Here is a 17,259-nt window from a genome sequence, read left to right on the forward strand (position 1 = left end):
ATCTCTCTCTGTTCCTGTCTGTCTGTCCTTATCTATCCCTCTCTCTGACTCTCTCTCTGTCTCTATTAAAAAAAAAAAAAGTTTTAGTTATCAAAAAACTTATGGGATTCAAATGCCAACTTTTGTTTTGAATATTCTTTTTTTTTCTTAAGTGAGAGGTGGGGAGTGAGAGAGACAGACTCCTGCATGCATCCCAACTGGGATCCACTCGTCTATCTCCCTATGTGGCGATGCTCTGCCCTTGCTCCATTGCTCAGCAACTGAGCTATTTTAGCACCTGAGGCGAGGGCATGGAACCATCCTCAGTGCCCAGATCAACTTCTTCCAACCTAGCCATGGTTGCAGGAGGGGGAGAGAGAGATAGAGAGAAAGGAGAGGGGGAGGGGTGGAGAAGCAGATGGTCACTTCTTCTGTGTGTCCTGACCGGGAATAGAATCCGGGACTTCCACATGCTGCGCCAACGCTCTACCACTGCACCAACCGGCCAGGACTTGTTTTGAATATTCTTAAAGTTTTTTTATTTTTATAAACTGCAATAATGAGATAAGACTTAATCTAAAATTATAAAAATGGTGTATTACGAATTTTAGACCACACATCCTTTTCCCTCCTCGTTTGGAAACCCAAAATATGGAAATAAACTGGAAGTATCTTTATCTCTAAAGAGCTTCACAGTCAACATTCTTAATACAAGTCAAGTGGCCCATTTCTCTTTGAATAACCGATATCCATTGGCTGCATTCTGGTCGGTCTGCACAGGAACTCTTAGAAAAGAGCCGCGTGTCTAACTGAGTCACCTTGCTTAGCAAGAGGCTTCAGAGCAGTCACCAGATTTCTGGAGCCTCCAAGTCTAAGTGTAGATTTAATGTTATAAACAAAACTTTCCAGCTCTGACACACTGACAAAGACACACATGCAGACCCACACGGACCATGTAAAACGAGGGCTGACAGATTGAGGACAAACTTCACTCAGCCCCTTAATCTAGTAACTATTTTAAATAGTCTTAAACATTATTTTCTGTGCTTCATCTTGTTACTACTAACCTAAACCAAAATATTTTCAATACTTCAGTATTGAAGCCGTCTATCGACTTCCAATACTTATATGTGTTTTTCAAACCATATCATGTGTCTTTAAATTTTGATGTTATTTTGTGCAGCTAGAGAAGTGTCACCACAATGAAAAGAATGAATAAGTACATAGGAAATGAGTATCAGGCATATCCTATCTAAACTTGGAATCACCTAGCTTGGTGCTTCACAACCCAACCAAACCCAGTCAATTCTCAGTCCGTCACCAATTATTCCTCATCCCCTCCTCCGCCGGGGTATGTCCATGTCCATGAGTTTTTCCTCACTTTGCCCAATCCCTCCACCACCCCTACTCTCATCCGCCTGCCCCAACAGCTGTCTGCCTAGGAATCTGTTTCCATGTTGCTTGTTATAATAGTTCATTAGATTCCACATGAGTGAAACCATACGGCACTTGTCTATCTCTGACTGGCTTATTCACGAAGCATAATGTCTCCAGGTCCATCCATGCTGTAACAAAGGATAAGAGTTCCTTCTTTTTTTACACCCAAATAGTATTCCACTGTGTAAGTACACCACAGCATTTTTATCCACTCATCGACGGGTGGGCACTTGGCTGCTTCTGGATCTTGGATGTTGTGAATACACTGCAGTGAACAAAGCGGAGCATATATTCTTTTGAATTAGTGTTTTGGGTTTCTCTGGATATATTCCCAGAAGTGAAACTGCGGGTCATAAGGCAGTTCCACTTTTAATTATCTGAGGTAAATCCACACTGCTTTCTGCAGTGGCTGTACCAGTCTGCATTCCCACCAACAGAGCAGAAGGGTTCCCTTTTCTCCACACCCTCATCAGCACTTGTTGTTGGCTGGTTTATTGATGAGAGCCATTCTGACAGGTGTGACGTGATTATCTCATCATACTTTTAACTTGCATTTCTTTGATGATTAGTGACGTTGAACATCTTTTCATCTGTCTATTGGCCACCTGTATGTCCTCTTCAGAGAAACGTCTATTTGGGTCGTTTGCCCATTTTTTAATTGGATTCTTTGTATCTCTGCTGTTGAGTTAAGTTCTTTAAAAATTTTGAATATTAACCCTTATCAGGTGTATTGGCAAATGTGTTCTCCCATTCAGTGGGCAGCATTTTCATTTTGTTGAAAGTTTGCTTTGCTGTGCAAAGCTTTTTAGTTTGATGTAGTCCCATTTATTTGTTTCCCCTGCCCAAGGAGATATGTCAGAAAAAAATATTGCTGAGAAATGTCTGAGATTTTACTGCCTATGTTTTTTTCTATGATTTTCATGGTCCCGATTCTAACATTTAAGTCTTTAAGCCACTTGATTTCGTTCGTGTTTATGGTGTAAGAAGGTGGTCTAGTCCCCCCCCCTCTTTTTTTTGCACGTATCTATCCAATTTTCCCAACACCATTTGTTGGATAGACTCTCTTTACTCCACTGTATGTCATTACCTCCTCTGTCAAATATTAATTTATTATAAAGGTATGAGTTTATTTCTGGGCTCTCTATCCTGTTCCATTGATCTATATGTCTGTGTTTATGCCAGTACCATGCTGTTGTGATTACTATGGCCTTCTAGTATCATTTAATATCAGGTAGTGTAATTCCTCCAACTTTGTTCTTCTTTCTCAAGATCACTGTTGCTATTCCGGGTCTTTTGTGGTTCCATATAAATTTTTGGACTATTTGTTGTAGTTTTGTGAAATATGCCATTGGTATCTTCATAGGAATTGTGCTGAATCTATAGATTGCTCTTCATAGTTCAGATATTTTTAAGATACTAATTCTTTCTATCCATAAACATGATATATGCTTCCACTTATTTGTACTTTCTTCAATATCTTCTTCAGTGTCTTATAATTTCCCAACTATAGGTTTTTTAAATCCTTGGTTAAATTTATTCTTGAGTATTTTATTATTTTTGAAGCAACTGAAATGCAATTGATTTCTTAGTTTCCCTTTCTGATAGTTTATTATTGGTGTATTAAAATGGAACTGATTCTGGATATTTATTTGGTATACTGATACTTTGCCAAATTCATCTATCAGCTCTAGCAGTTTTTTAGTGGAACTTTTAAGGTCCTCTATATACAATATCACGCCATCTGTAAATAATAAGTTTTATTTCTTCCTTTCCAACTGGAATGCCTTTTATTTCTTCTTGTTGTCTGACTGCTGTGACTAGGACTTCCAGTACTATGCTGAGTAAGAGTGGTGAAAACGGACATCCCTGTCTTTTTCCTGATCTTAAGGGAAACACTTGTGGTTTTTGGCCACAGAGCAAGATGTTGCTTCTCCACTCCTTCCCCTCTTGCTTCTCTCTCTCTTTCTCTCTCTCTCTCTCTTCTCCTTCTGCAGTCATGGCTCAATCGATTCGAGCACATTGGCCCCGGGTGCTGAGGATGGCTCCATCAAGCCTCTGCCTCAGCCACTAAAAATAGCTTGGTTGCAAGCAGCCCAAGATGGGTAGAGCACTGGCCCCAGATGGGGGTTGCCAGGTGGATCCTGGTTGGGGCCCAATGGAGTCTTGTCTCTGTATCTCCCCTACTGTTGCTTAAATAAGTAAATAAATAGAGTTGCTTTGTCTTTAGCCTTCACTGTTTTAATTGTGATGCGTCGTGGTGGGGCCTCCTTGGGTGCATCACTTGGAACTGCACTTCTTGGACTTGTGTGTCTTTTTCCTTCAGCAGATGAGAGAAATTTTCTGTCATTATTTCTTCAAAAAGGTCCTCAATCCCTTACTCTTTCTCTTCTCCTTCCTGTACCCCTAATGTTGCAGATGTTGTTATACTTCATATTGTTCCAAAGGGCCCTTAAAATCTCCTTTTTCTTTTAAATTTCTTTTTCTCTTAGCTCTTCTTCTTCTTCATTTTTTTTTTTTTACAGGGACAGAGAGCGAGTCAGAGAGAGGGAGAGATAGGGACAGACAGACAGGAACAGAGAGAGATGAGAAGCAACAATCATCAGTTTTTTGTTGCGACACCTTAGTTGCTCATTGATTGCTTTCTCATATGTGCCTTGACTGCGGGCCTTCAGCAGACCAAGTGACCCTTGCTCAAACCAGCGACCTTGGGTCCAAGCTGGTGAGCTTTTTGCTCAAGCCAGATGAGCCTGCGCTCAAGCTGGTAATCTCAGGGTCTCAAACCTGGGTCCTCAGCATCCTGGTCTGACGCTCTATCCACTGCGCCACTGCCTGGTCAGGCTTAATTCTTCTGATTTGGTGTTTATTTTAAACCTCGTCTTCCAAATCACTGATCCAGTCCTCTTTTTCATCCAACCTACTGTGTACTGCTGCTGAGAGAGACCGTGTTCTTTGTTTCTGACTGGTTATTTCTTATGGTTTCCATGACCTTTTTTTCACGCAGTTGTGGTTCTCACTAAGTTCATGAAGCATCCTTATACCCATTACTTTGAACTCTGTATCTGATAAACCCCTTGCCTCCATTCCATTTAGCTCTTTTACTTGAGACTTCTCCTGTTCTGTCATTTGAGGTCTGTTTCTGTGTCTCCCCATCTTGGCTGCCTCTCTGTGTTCGTTCCTGTGTGTTAGATAGACCAGCTATGACTCCCTGTCCTCACAGGGTGGCCTTATGTAGTTGGTGTCCTGTGGGCTCCAGGACTACTGTCTCCATAATCACCGATGCTGGGCGCTCCAGTAGCGTCCCCTGTGCGTACTGTGTGGGTGCTCCTACTGTAATTGAGGCCTGACTGATTACTGCGGCCTGCTCATGCATGGGGTCGCCCCCCAGGCTGGCTGGCTGTGAGGCTCTACCAACTGCAGCACGTGAGTGGCTGCTGTGCAGGTGCTGACCGCACCGAGTGGAATCCGCCTCTGTGGGGTTTCGTGCCTGCTGAGCTCTCTCTGGACAGGCTGCTTGTGATGCTTCTCGGATCCTGCTCTGATGTTGTCTGAAGCCGGCCACTGGGCGTGTTGGCTCTGGGCCTCCTAGGCCTCTGAGGAAGGACGCTGGTGCACGCCCATGTAAGGCACCGCCCGTGACTGGTCCTGGGCAACGTGGTGCGAGCCAGAAGCATTCCACAGTTTGAAGCTACCTCTGCTGGGCCTGGGTATGTGCAAGAAGGGCCACGCTGTGCACCAAGGCCAGATTTAACCAGACCGGGCCCAAGGGCAGTCAGCAAAAGTCCCCAGGCACCCGAGATCTGCCTCAGCCTGCCTCTGCCTGCCGGCTGCCTGTTGGGCTCAGCCACTGAAAACGCCTCTAACCGCCCTCCTCAGCAGGGCATTAGCTCCACGGGGTGGGGCCGTGCTTTCTCCCAGGCTTATGCCCCATGGAGGGGAGTGCCCCAGCCGAGAAAGATGGCACCTGCAGGGAGGGGAGCTGACTCAGCTCGGGGGTCACAGCTGTCCCTCCAGCTGTCTCCCCAGAGCCTCCAACCTGAGCCCCGATGCGGCTCTACTCCACTCTGCCTCCACCTCCAGAGCCCCAGGGTGAGTGGCCGCACATGAGATTCTGTAAGGTTGGCCCTTTAAGAGGGTGCCTGTGTCTCTGTGACTCCATGTCTCCCTAGGGGACAGAAACGCCACTGCTTTCACAGCCAGATGTTATGTGGGCACCTCTTCCTGGCTCTGGTGCTCTGGGTTGGGGAGCACAGCGTGTGGTTTGGACTCCACACTGATCAGGGGAACCCCAGTTCTCCCCCCACAACAGCTGAGCTATCCCTCTGGAATGTGGCAGCAGGGCGGGCCCTTTCCTGCCCATCTCGATGCAGCTGCTTCTGTAAATCCTTGGTTATAAGGCTTCTCGTCAGCCAGTCCTCAGCTGGTTCTTCAGGATGATTACTCTATACTTCAGTTGTAATTCCAGTCCAGTCCTGGGAGGAGGTGGGTGTAGCTCCCTCCGACTCCACTGCCATCATGGATACTTGGGCTTAGATATTTATAAACAAGTTTTTATCTCATGGTAAAGTTCAATGAGCTGCTTCTATGAGAAGCATGGGACAGTTCTCGCTTGTACAAGACTGCCTCATAATTTCCAAGATATCCTTCATCCACCAAATATTGGGCAAAAAAAATATTCCAGATATAACAAACTCTCCGCTGGGGACTACACTGAGAACGCTGATCTAGGTTTCTGAACCATCTGCAGACAGAAGAATATGTCCAAGGCTTCAAGCAATACAGAACCCAAGCCTCTAATTCAGTAAGGCCTAGATAAATTTGGTGTGGGGTATGCCATTAACCAGAAATGAATAAACCATAAGGCAAAAAACTTTTATTCCCACCTCTCTATAATCATAAAAACTGTAAACAGAGTAAGAAATTTCTATAAAGTTGATATACAAGCTTCATTAGTTACCTGCTCTAAAGTTTAACATGCTTCCCACAAATGTCATTTGAAAGGCAGCCACAGCCTGACCTGTGGTGGCACCGTGGGTACAGCGTCGACCTGGAACGCTGAGGTCACCGGTTTGAAACCCTGGGCTTGCCTAGTCAAGGCACAAATGGGAGTTGATGCTTTCTGTCCCCCATCTCTTTCTCTCTGTCTCCTCTCTCTCTAAAATAAATGAATAAATGAAAGACAGCTATATACCTCACTGATACCCTTGAAATTATGGGGAAAAACAGACAAAGATAATTAAATGATAATCAAATCTTATGTAGTACTTACCAGTCACTATCCCAAGCATTTAACATAAGTAAACTTGTTAGTCCACACAATCCTATGAAGGATGCATCCCGATATTATTCCCATTTCACAGGTGGGAAAACTGAGACACACTAGCCAGGGGAACATGGCCGGGAAGCGACGTGAGGGCGGCAGGTTATGAAGCCAGGGAGTCCGTGCTGTTACCTGGACTACATCGCTTCCTCTCCCAACCCCAATCCAAGCAGACTCCTTACCCTGAACTTAAGTCGACGGCACCATCATCCACCCAGGCACTGACTGGAAATCCACGTCACTCTACGCACCCCTCTACCCCGCCACCCCATTAGCCACCCTGCACCTCACCTGCCCATGTGCCCTGAGAAATGGTGAACCAGCCAGGCCTCTGCCCTGCCCAGGGCCAGGCTGGGAGGTCTCCCGGGTGGGCGTGGACTTGGGCGTAGCACAGAGCGGGACCCCACCTCTCACTGTGTGTCATGCTGAGAGGAGGGAACCCACGGGCTGCCACGACCCTAAACCCCGGGACCACTGCTGGAGGTCCACGTCTGCTCCCTCCCAGCCCTCGCACATTCTCTTCCAGAGCTTTTTAATGCTGACTGCTTGTTCTCTAATGAAATGAAAACAGCTGAGGTTTGAGCTCTGTGCTCAGGTCCGGGGTGTGTCCACCCACTCCACCCCCAGACAAAGCCCCGAGGAAGCAGGAGCACTGCCTCAGGGTGGAAAGGAAGAGCCAGTCCTCTGCCGAGGTCACGAACCACCGTTGGGGTCCGGACTCAGGCGATGCGGCTCCAGGAGCTCCGGTTCTGACTGAGGCTCAAGGAAACGCAAGGCGTCCCTGGGGGTATAACCGATACTGCCAAAAGCCTGGCTAACAATTGATGTTACCAGGTGCTGTTAACGCAAATAATGACATCACTCCCTGTGGAAAAGGCTGGGCTAAACGTCAAAGATGGTACCATTGAGAGGTCATTAATTTAAGTCAGTCAATCCGGCATATTTGATCATTTTATTCCCTTACACTTAGGACGACCGTGTAATTCATTATCAACCTGGACACTTTTGAGAGTGAAAGTGTCACTGAGTGGGTACCACCAGTGTACAGTGGGCCAGACATGGGAAACCAGAGTTGACCTGTGCCCCCCCATTCTCACAGCACATACATAATCACAGCTGTCCACGTTGCAGTAGTGCTACCTCCTTAAATAAGCACCTTGGGACAAGGACAAAGAACTCAAGGAATCCAGCCCCTTCACCGGGGGGAAGCCCCCCATGGAGGCTCCTCCCCCCAGCTTCCCGACGCAGCCGGGAGCCCCTGGACGCTGGGCTGGCAGCTACGCAGCACCAGCCTCCAACGGCGGCTTCCTGGGAGCGCAGAGAATGCTTTGCAGGTCAGTGCCATTTGCTAGTGGTTCTGTTTAAAGCCACAAGAAAGAACCGAGCCCACCCAGACTGAATATTTTTGTCTGGTTTTGCTTCCTGGAGAAAGTAAGGCTCAATCTCAATTCCAACTTAAATGCTTTCTTTTCTCCACACGAAACCACCACGGTTATTCTTCATGTCATTAACTGCTAAGTGTCTGATTTCTCATGGTATGATTTTGACAGATTTTAGAGACAGAGGCTGCATCTGCCCTTTCCTCCTCCGAGGCATAGGCCTCCATGGAGAATGGAGACAGCTAAGCAAATAAGCTGGTCAGGAGGCGGAGCCACATGTGGGCGCTGGTGGGTCGCCCGCCACGTGGTGGGGTGGGCGCGAGGGGGTCACCCAGGCAGCCCAGGACAGGAGTCTGGGATGGGATGCACCTGAAAGGCTGGTGAGACCCTGCCCTGCTCGAAAATCTGGGTCCAAATTCAGCCTTTCTGCCGCGATGATGTCACGGGGCGTCACCACAGACCTCCATCAACCCACCTCCATGACACAGACCCTTCCTGGAACAGCCTGTGCGAGGACTGAAAGTGACACTGGACCTGGCTGAGTCGTCGTCTGACTAGGCCAGCTGGTCCACACCAAATGGCCGCACAACCCCTGCTGGTCTCATGCTGTGCACAGAAGAGACATGAGTTCTTCGCAGCACTAACTGCCTAAAACCACAGAGGATTTGTCAATCAGGCCGCCAAGGAAACTAAGTTGCCAAGGACAACCAGACAACCCACACAAAATGCGGAAGTCCAAACCACGTGTGCTTAGCTAACATCTGTTTGCTGGACCAGGACAGATTCCACAGCTCTCAGGTCTGTGTGGCTGCCTCTTGGGGTTTAAAACAAAGGAGAAACTGCATGAGACTCTGACTTCAGTTAACCTCCCTGAAGTTCCCGGAAGTCCCCAACCCCACAAAGCCCTCCCCAGGCCCTGGCCTGGGCTCCTCCCACACGCCCTGCAGCAGGAGCAGCGTCTGTTTATCAGAGCCACTCTGGGAAAGTTGATCTAATGAAAATGAAGTCATTCTCTACATTCTTAAGTCTCATTCCAGCTCAAGCGTCTCTCAGTGATTTCTCAAGACCAGTTTTTCTTCTTTTTTTTTTTTTACTAATTTTATTTTTTTAATGGGGCAACATCAATAAATCAGGATACATATATTCAAAGATAACAAGTCCAGGTTATCTTGTCATTCAATTATGTTGCATACCCATCACCCAAAGTCAGATTGTCCTCTGTCACCTTCTATCTAGTTTTCTTTGTGCCCCTCCCCCTCCCCCTTTCCCTCTCCCTTTCCCCTCTCTCCCCCCGTAACCACCACACTCTTATCAATAAGACCAGTTTTTCTAGCGTGCTCTAACGAGGGACCGAACAGCTGAGCAGGCTGGAGCGCTCAGTAAGTCAACGGTCTGACAAAGCAGTGCGGTTTCCCCTAAGCGACCTGCCCTAAACGGAATCAGGGCGCGGGTCAGGAGCTCAGAGCTCGGCCGTGTGCAGACACAATCGATCAGACAATTCAATGCCCCTGGGATAACATTACTGTGTTAGAACTATTCAGTCCTTGTTCTCACATGAATTCCACCATCTCACACATCTTGAACCACAGGACCAGAGCACACGGCAAGGAAGAGTCTCTTGCTCTCCCTTATACTGCTAACACAGTCACTCAACAAACCTTTCTGAGAAGCTGCCACAGGCAGTAGGCACAGGGAATACCAAAAAAAGCCAAGAAGGACAGCCACCCCATGCTGGGGGCAGGGGGCAGAAACAGTCCATGTGGGGAGAAGACTGGGTCCAGCACAGCATCAGGACACTTCTGGAGAGAGTGACTGCTGCTGGAACCAAGTCTCAAGAGCACACGGAAGATGAGACATGATCTCCTGCATACATGGTCTCCTGCATACACGGTCTCCCGCATACACGATCTCCTGCATACACGGTCTCCCGCATACACGGTCTCCCGCATACACCGTCTCCCGCATACACGGTCTCCCGCATACACGGTCTCCCGCATACATGGTCTCCCGCATACATGGTCTCCCGCATACATAATCTCCTGCATACATGGTCTCCTGCATAGGTTCCGAGGCCTCTTCTGCTTCCTCGGCATCTTTCCCCAAAAAACACACAAAAAAGAGGAAATATGTGCACTCAAGTTTCTGGGTTTGTAACAAAGCTCTCAATTCTGATTTGCGGCCAGTAACATCAACTGAAATAGATTTCTTTTTATTCTAACGGTTAAATCCAATCCAAGCAACACAAAAAATCTGTTTGGGCCCTGGCCGGTTGGCTCAGCGGTAGAGCGTCGGCCTGGCGTGCAGGGGACCCGGGTTCGATTCCCGGCCAGGGCACATAGGAGAAGCGCCCATTTGCTTCTCCATCCCCCCCTCCTTCCTCTCTGTCTCTCTCTTCCCCTCCCGCAGCCAAGGTTCCATTGGAGCAGAGATGGCCCAGGCGCTGGGAATGGCTCCTTGGCCTCTGCCCCAGGTACTAGAGTGGCTCTGGTCGTGGCAGAGCGATGCCCTGGAGGGGCAGAGCATCGCCCCCAGGTGGGCAGAGCATCGCCCCTGGTGGGCGTGCCAGGTGGATCCCGGTCGGGCACATGCGGGAGTCTGTCTGACTGTCTCTCCCCGTTTCCAGCTTCAGAAAAATACAAAAAAAAATCTGTTTGAATATTTCCAACTAGATGGGTTAGGTATTGAACTCCTAACTCAGTGTTAGTGCCTATGCCAAAGTGAGGTTCTGTAAGCTGGATTCACACTGTATAGATACTGCGTATATCAATTCATTTTTTTTTTTTTTTTTTTTTTTTTTTTTTGAGAAGAAGGGACATGTCACTTTTAAAAAAAATAGCTCTGGCCAGTAGGCTCAGTGGATACAGCATCATCAACCTAGCCTACGAACATCCGGTGTTCAATCCCCAATCAGGGCACACAGGAGAAGCGACCACCTGCTTCTCTCCCCCTGCCCTCAATTCATTCTATGAACCGTTACTCTGTCAGTCTACCAGAAGGTGGAGACTTTGTACCAGACATTTGTTTCCCCATTATAATTCTCAAGTAAAGATAAGCACATAACTGCCAATGAATTCCTGTGCTTGTCACTCGTTTCCAGAAGTTAAAAAAAAAAGAGCACCATTTTACAATAGTATGTTTAATACATAATCCGTGCCACCCTCCTCCACTCTTCATTCAATGCACTGGCCTCGCACTGAACCAACACACCCCACGGAGAAACACAACGCCTGCCCGCACTCCACACTCTCGCGCCGGCATCCGCTTCTGAAGTCATCTCCGGTGACTTCACGACTCGCTGCGCGGGGGCGCCCCCATCAGGAACTCCTCCGCACAGAGACGGGGACCCTCCGCGGGAGGCACACCCTGCCCAGCCTCTGTGGGCTCCTCCCAGCTTACTTTTGCTCACACCATTCTCTTAATCCCAGGGGGACTTTAAACCGCCCCAGAAATAATGGCGCCATTATGTAAGAACCACTTCAGACACCAGCCCCTCCACAGATCCTTCAGAGGGCCACGGCCACGCCCACACCCTTTCAGTAGCCCTGTGCCTTCCTACAACGTTTACATTAGGCCTGTACTAAAATCCTGTTTTCTCATCCACATATATGTCCCAATGTCCAGTGGAATCTTGTCTGCAGCCATGCCCCCCAAAACACACACACACACACACACACACACACACACACACACACACACACCACTTGCCAGCAAACCTTTTTTTTTTCATAGTATAGCCCAGTAAATAGACCCCATGCTTAACATAAACTCATGGAAATACCATATATAGATGAAATAGAAGTATACACCACAGAATTGAAACCATATCATTTTAATAGCCAGAGCCACCCCAATAAATCCAATTTGGGGTGTTTTTTTTACAGAGACAGAGAGAGAGTCAGAGAGAGGGACAGACAGGGACAGACAGACAGGAACGGAGAGATGAGAACCATCAATCATTAGTTTTTCGTTGTGCATTGCAACACCTTAGTTGTTCATTGATTGCCTTCCATTATGTGCCTTGACCGCGGGCCTTCAGCAGGACGAGTAACCCCTTGCTCTAGCCAGAGACCTTGGGTCCAAGCTGGTGAGCTTTGCTCAAACCAGATGAGCTTGTGCTCAAGCTGGTGACCTCGGGGTCTCGAACCTGGGTCCTCTGCATCCCAGTCCAACACTCTATCCACTGTGCCACCACCTGGTCAGGCAATATATCCACGTTAATAAAAAGAAACTGTTCCTGGCCCTGGCCGGTTGGCTCAGTGGTAGAGCGTCAGCCTGGCGTGCAGGGGTCCCGGGTTTGATTCCCGGCCAGGGCACATGGGAGAAGCACCCATCTGCTTCTCCACCCCTCCCCCCCCTTCCTCTCTGTCTCTCTCTTCCCCTCCCGCAGCCGAGGCTCCATTGGAGCGGGGATGGCCCGTGCGCTGGGGATGGCTCCCTGGCCTCTGCCCCAGGCGCTAGAGTGGCTCTGGTCGCGGCAGAGCGACAGCCCGGAGGGGCAGAGCATCGCCCCCTGGTGGGCAGAGCGTCACCCCCTGGTGGGCGTGATGGGTGGATCCCGGTCGGGCGCATGTGGGAGTCTGTCTGACTGTCTCTCCCCGTTTCCAGCTTCAGAAAAATACAAAAAAAAAAAAAAAAAAAAGAAACTGTTCCTATCTATCAACATGTCCAGCAGTCGGGGCTGATTAAATACAGTATAGAATACTACAGACTCATGAAAAATGAACAAGGTGCACCTTTACAGGCTAGCGTGAATCAGCAGGAGGCAGCAGAGGGAAAGCAGGGCACTAGTGTGGCTCACTGTCCCGGGAAGCATGCAGGGGGAGTCCGGTATACATCAATGACAAGAAGTTGTTTTTGTCCTTACTTTAAAAATGATTTGCGGTAAGGAACAAGTGAGAACATTTCCAGAACACCAAGGAGAACGCCAGCTTTGAAGGGCAGTTGATGACAGGCTGGTTGAAAAGTGACTGGAAACAGGAACAGACATACCAGGGGATTATGTGTGTTAAACTCACTCTGCTGGTGGTATGAATACACAGGGGTGTTTATATAGAACCGGCTTTGTTATGGACAAGGCTGAGTCCCGCCTGGAATGAAACATGTGTATCTGTCTGCACGTGGGCGGGGCGGCAGTCACATCCGGGGGAGCAGAGGGTTCTCTCGGGAACAGATTAATCAGGACCAAACCCAAGCACTTTCATCTAAGCGGTAACAAGATTAAAAAGGAAGGGGTTGAGGAAACACAGCACTATTTAGCAAAAATTGAAACATCACAGGAATAAAGAACACAGAACACTGATTATTTTAGCTTTTTCCTCTTTTTTGAGAGGAAGAATCGTGAAAGTGGGAAACAAGTCTACTATGTTTAAAATTTTTTAATTACTTGGTTTGTTATTTTACCATCATCACCATCATTTTATTATTTATTATTCACTAAAGCTGGGTTATGTTGCTAAAGAAAACATTTCATTTAAAAAATACAAGGAGATGTGATCGACAAATAGCTTGTCAGGATAAAACACTTCTGCAAACATCATCGCTGCTTATTTCCGATTCTAATAGAGAAACACGTGTACAAGCTCATCTTCACATTTAAGCGCCGCTGCCAAATGCCCAGCATAAGCCTCAAGAAAATACAAAATGTTAGAAGGGCCGATTTTAAAACCCACATTGAAATGTGTCTGGGTTCCTCACAAGTATGTCCACCCATGTTTCCCTGTGTCCACAGAGTGGGACAACGGGGGTCAGTTTTCCAAAGCTGGGTGACAGCGTGAGGTGCATCAAGAGACTCCACCCCCAAGACTTTGCTGCTAAGAGGAGGGAGTGACGCAGACAGGGTGGAAGCAGCTATCCTGTGTCGTTCATCGGCAGACAGGGTGGAAGCAGCTATCCTGTGTCGTTCATCGGCAGACAGGGTGGAAGCAGCTATCCTGTGTCGTTCATTGGCAGACAGGGTGGAAGCAGCTATCCTGGGTGGTTCATCGGCAGACAGCGTGGAAACAGCTATCTTGGGTCGTTCATCGGCAGACAGGGGGGAAGCAGCTATCCTGTGTTGTTCATCGGCAGACAGGGTGGAAGCAGCTATCCTGTGTCGTTCATCGGCAGACAGGGTGGAAGCAGCTATCCTGTGTCGTTCATCGGCACCCAGTGGCGGGAAAAGCCAACGAGATCAGACAGTCTGAAAGGCAGAGCTAGATGCCTCGGGAGAAGTCAGACTTCACTGTTTGGTGCACGAGCCCCTTTTGACATCCTTCCTTCCTCTTTGGGTTTTATCTAATCTGCGGCCACTCTGGCCTTTCCCTCTAGGTCTCTCTACTGACCTCTCTTCTCATCAAACCACCTTCTAATACTCGATCATCAACCTCCCCGCTCCCAGGCCCAGGTCTGCTCCGCTGTGTGAAGCTGTGGCGGCAGCTGACACGGTGCCCAGGCAGTGGGGTAAGCTGAGCAAAGTGGGCTGCAAGGCAGGGCGTCCACCCAGCGGGCGAAAGCTCCTCCGAGCGTTGTAAGATCAGAGGTTCCAAAACAGAGACGCAGGGACGCTCACACCCGGCCGGCTGCATTTCTGAACTACCCAGATGCTTTTGAAAAGATCGATTTCTGCGCCAAAACAAAAAACACAAAAACAAGGACTCTGATTCAGTTCATGTGACATAGGGTCTTGAACTGTGCATTTTCAAAGCTTCTCGGTGATGCTGATGGCCAGCCAGGTATAAACAATGACCTTAAAAGAGAGTCCCCAGGGAAGCAGGGGTTGTGGAAGACTAGCCAGAGGCCCAGAGGAGGAGGAAGAGGCAGCAGTCCCAGGTACTTAACAGTCTCCCAATCACGGAGGGTTGCCCCTGGTGCCCTGTCAGAACGGCCCTATGGCCCAAAACTCCAGGGCCAACACCCTGTGTTGAGACCTGTAGCCTTGAGAACACAAGATGAACAGATGATTCACCAAGGTCTCGGATACGTGCCTATTCACCTTCCCCAAGTCCAAAGCCAGTGCAGCCGCAGCCACTGACCACCGCTTGCCCTGACATTTCTCATCCTTGTCACCTGCCCCACTTCCTCTGCCTGCCATCAACACCCTTTCCCCACTCTGCACCTCAGACTAGAGCTTTCTGTGTCTGAACCACACAGAACAGAATCAGCATCTCTCTATGAGAAAATACACTTTCCTCGTGTTCCCAAACAAGGACTAGCCTCGTGGAACCGACTCTCAGATGCTCGATGCACCAATGAGCTAGGGCTCACTGTTCGTCTGGTTTGAAGAGTGAGTGAGTCACTAGACCGGGGAAGGACTACTCAACTCTGAAGCTAAAGACCAGCTCCCAAGTCCAGTCTGGGCAACTGTGATAAACTTTAAGCTTTAGCCTCTCATCTGTAAAAACTGAAACAGCTGCCCCTCAGACGGTTCCTGTGTAGACCGGATGCAAAAGGAGACAATGCACAGAAAGCGCTCCTTGCTCACACGCGTGAGAGCTCACACGCGTGAGAGCACACACAGCTGTGTTCTGAACCATTCCTTGCAGGTGACCTCCCAGTCCCCTGGCTGTCCCCTCCGTCATTCCCGCCCCACTACTTCCAACATAACCACAAGAAAGAGGCCACAGACGGACTTCCCGCAAGCCAGACGCTCTGCTCGGTCAGGTTCTGTCCTGGCGCACAGACGTCAGGCGTCCACCAGCGAGGACAGCGTCTGATTCAGATGCCACCCGCACACGCAGAGCACGGCTCGGGCTGCTCCGGAGTGCCACGGCTCCAGGGGCTGTGCTGCCGAACCTCAGAGCTCCGTGCCTCAGTTTCCTCAACTGTTAATAAGGATGTAGGGGAGGTGATGGTTGTGAAACTCGCCCAGCTCGTGCGGCTGTTGTGAGAGCCTGGTGCCTTAAAACACATGAAGTGTTTAGAACAACTAAACACACACTCTGCCCTCGGGCTCTGATCACACTGGCTTGCCAAACAAGCTCTCGCTGGGTGGGCCTTGAGCTTCCCTAACGCCTCACGCCCTGAAGGGCTCACAGAGGCTCTACCTCACTTACCTGGACCATGTGCCATCAGCTGACCACCTGTAACAGCGTTTATCAACCATCGTCCGCAGACCTGTCCACCAGAATTTCGTGCCAGTCCCCGAAGGAGTGAACTCCCCTGATGCTGCGTGAAGATGACAGACCAGTGATCTTAGTCAAATCCGCTTAGGCTCAGGGTGAGTTCTGCCTTAGCGGTTCCTGAACAGTTTTCCTATTTTCACCTATCTCCACGTGGAAAAAGGCTGAAAACCATGGACCCCACAGGCTATCCCTTTGGCTTTGGACTTCGCAACTCCTGGTGCCAAGAGGAAAACAGCTCCAGGGAAGGAACTCGCTCCCTCCCCAGTCACACGTCAGCAGCCCGCGGAGCACCCCGTGGGGAAGGCAGGAGCACAGGCGGACCCTGGGGAAGATTAACGGGTGTCTCTGAGACCGTCAGAATAAACAGCGCCTCCTGCTATAGGCCACGCAAGCCGAGAGAGCCGCAACTTGGAGACCAGTGGTCCTGCCACATGACCCGTTTAATCTGCATGTTGACGTGTAGAGGACTCTGGAATGTGCCCTGGGAATAACGAGGCTCTGGTGGCTCATCCTGGCATCTGGCCTTGTGTCTCTTCACCTGCCCGTCTCACTGTAGCTGAAACCAGCAAGCCACTGTGTGCACACTAGTGTTCTCTGCCCCACCTGTCCGAGCAGCCACGCGGACCACGTGGGCCCTGAAGGAACCCCTGGGAGCCTCTCTGAGCCAGCTGTGGGTCCATCGGGACCTCTGCTGAGTCTAGGGAATAGACCAGCAGTGACCACTAGGTTTGTGAGACACAAAGTAAGAAAACGCACTTCTTGAGGGACGGGACAGGGCCTGGTTTAGTCACTACTACACCTTCAGGGTCTGGACACTGCCCACTACACAGTAGGCACACATAAGGGTCTAGGACACTGGCAGGCAGTCTCATAAGCATATGAATAAACTCTACCAATTATTATAACTTCAATATGTTTTTAAGCCGCACTGAACTTCCCGAGTTCAGCCGTTAGCCCAGAATTTGGCAACGGCACAACCTGAGGGAGCAGACCTGAGGGCAGGGGACTCAGGAGAGCTTCTCCGAGCGGTTCTCCTTCTTACCTGGTC

The 17,259-nt window shown here is 49.2% G+C and overlaps 2 protein-coding genes across 2 annotated transcripts in view; one reads left to right on the forward strand and one right to left on the reverse strand.

Annotated features, from left to right (window-relative positions):
- Positions 1 to 17,259, reverse strand: part of MED12L (mediator complex subunit 12L) — a 363,243-nt gene that overhangs the window by 163,997 nt on the left and 181,987 nt on the right. The window lies entirely within an intron of this gene.
- The window catches only part of GPR87 (G protein-coupled receptor 87), a 51,675-nt gene that overhangs the window by 33,631 nt on the left and 785 nt on the right, over positions 1 to 17,259 (forward strand). The window lies entirely within an intron of this gene.

Source organism: Saccopteryx leptura, chromosome 8 (genome assembly GCF_036850995.1).
Source record: "Saccopteryx leptura isolate mSacLep1 chromosome 8, mSacLep1_pri_phased_curated, whole genome shotgun sequence".
Lineage (NCBI taxonomy): Eukaryota > Metazoa > Chordata > Mammalia > Chiroptera > Emballonuridae > Saccopteryx > Saccopteryx leptura.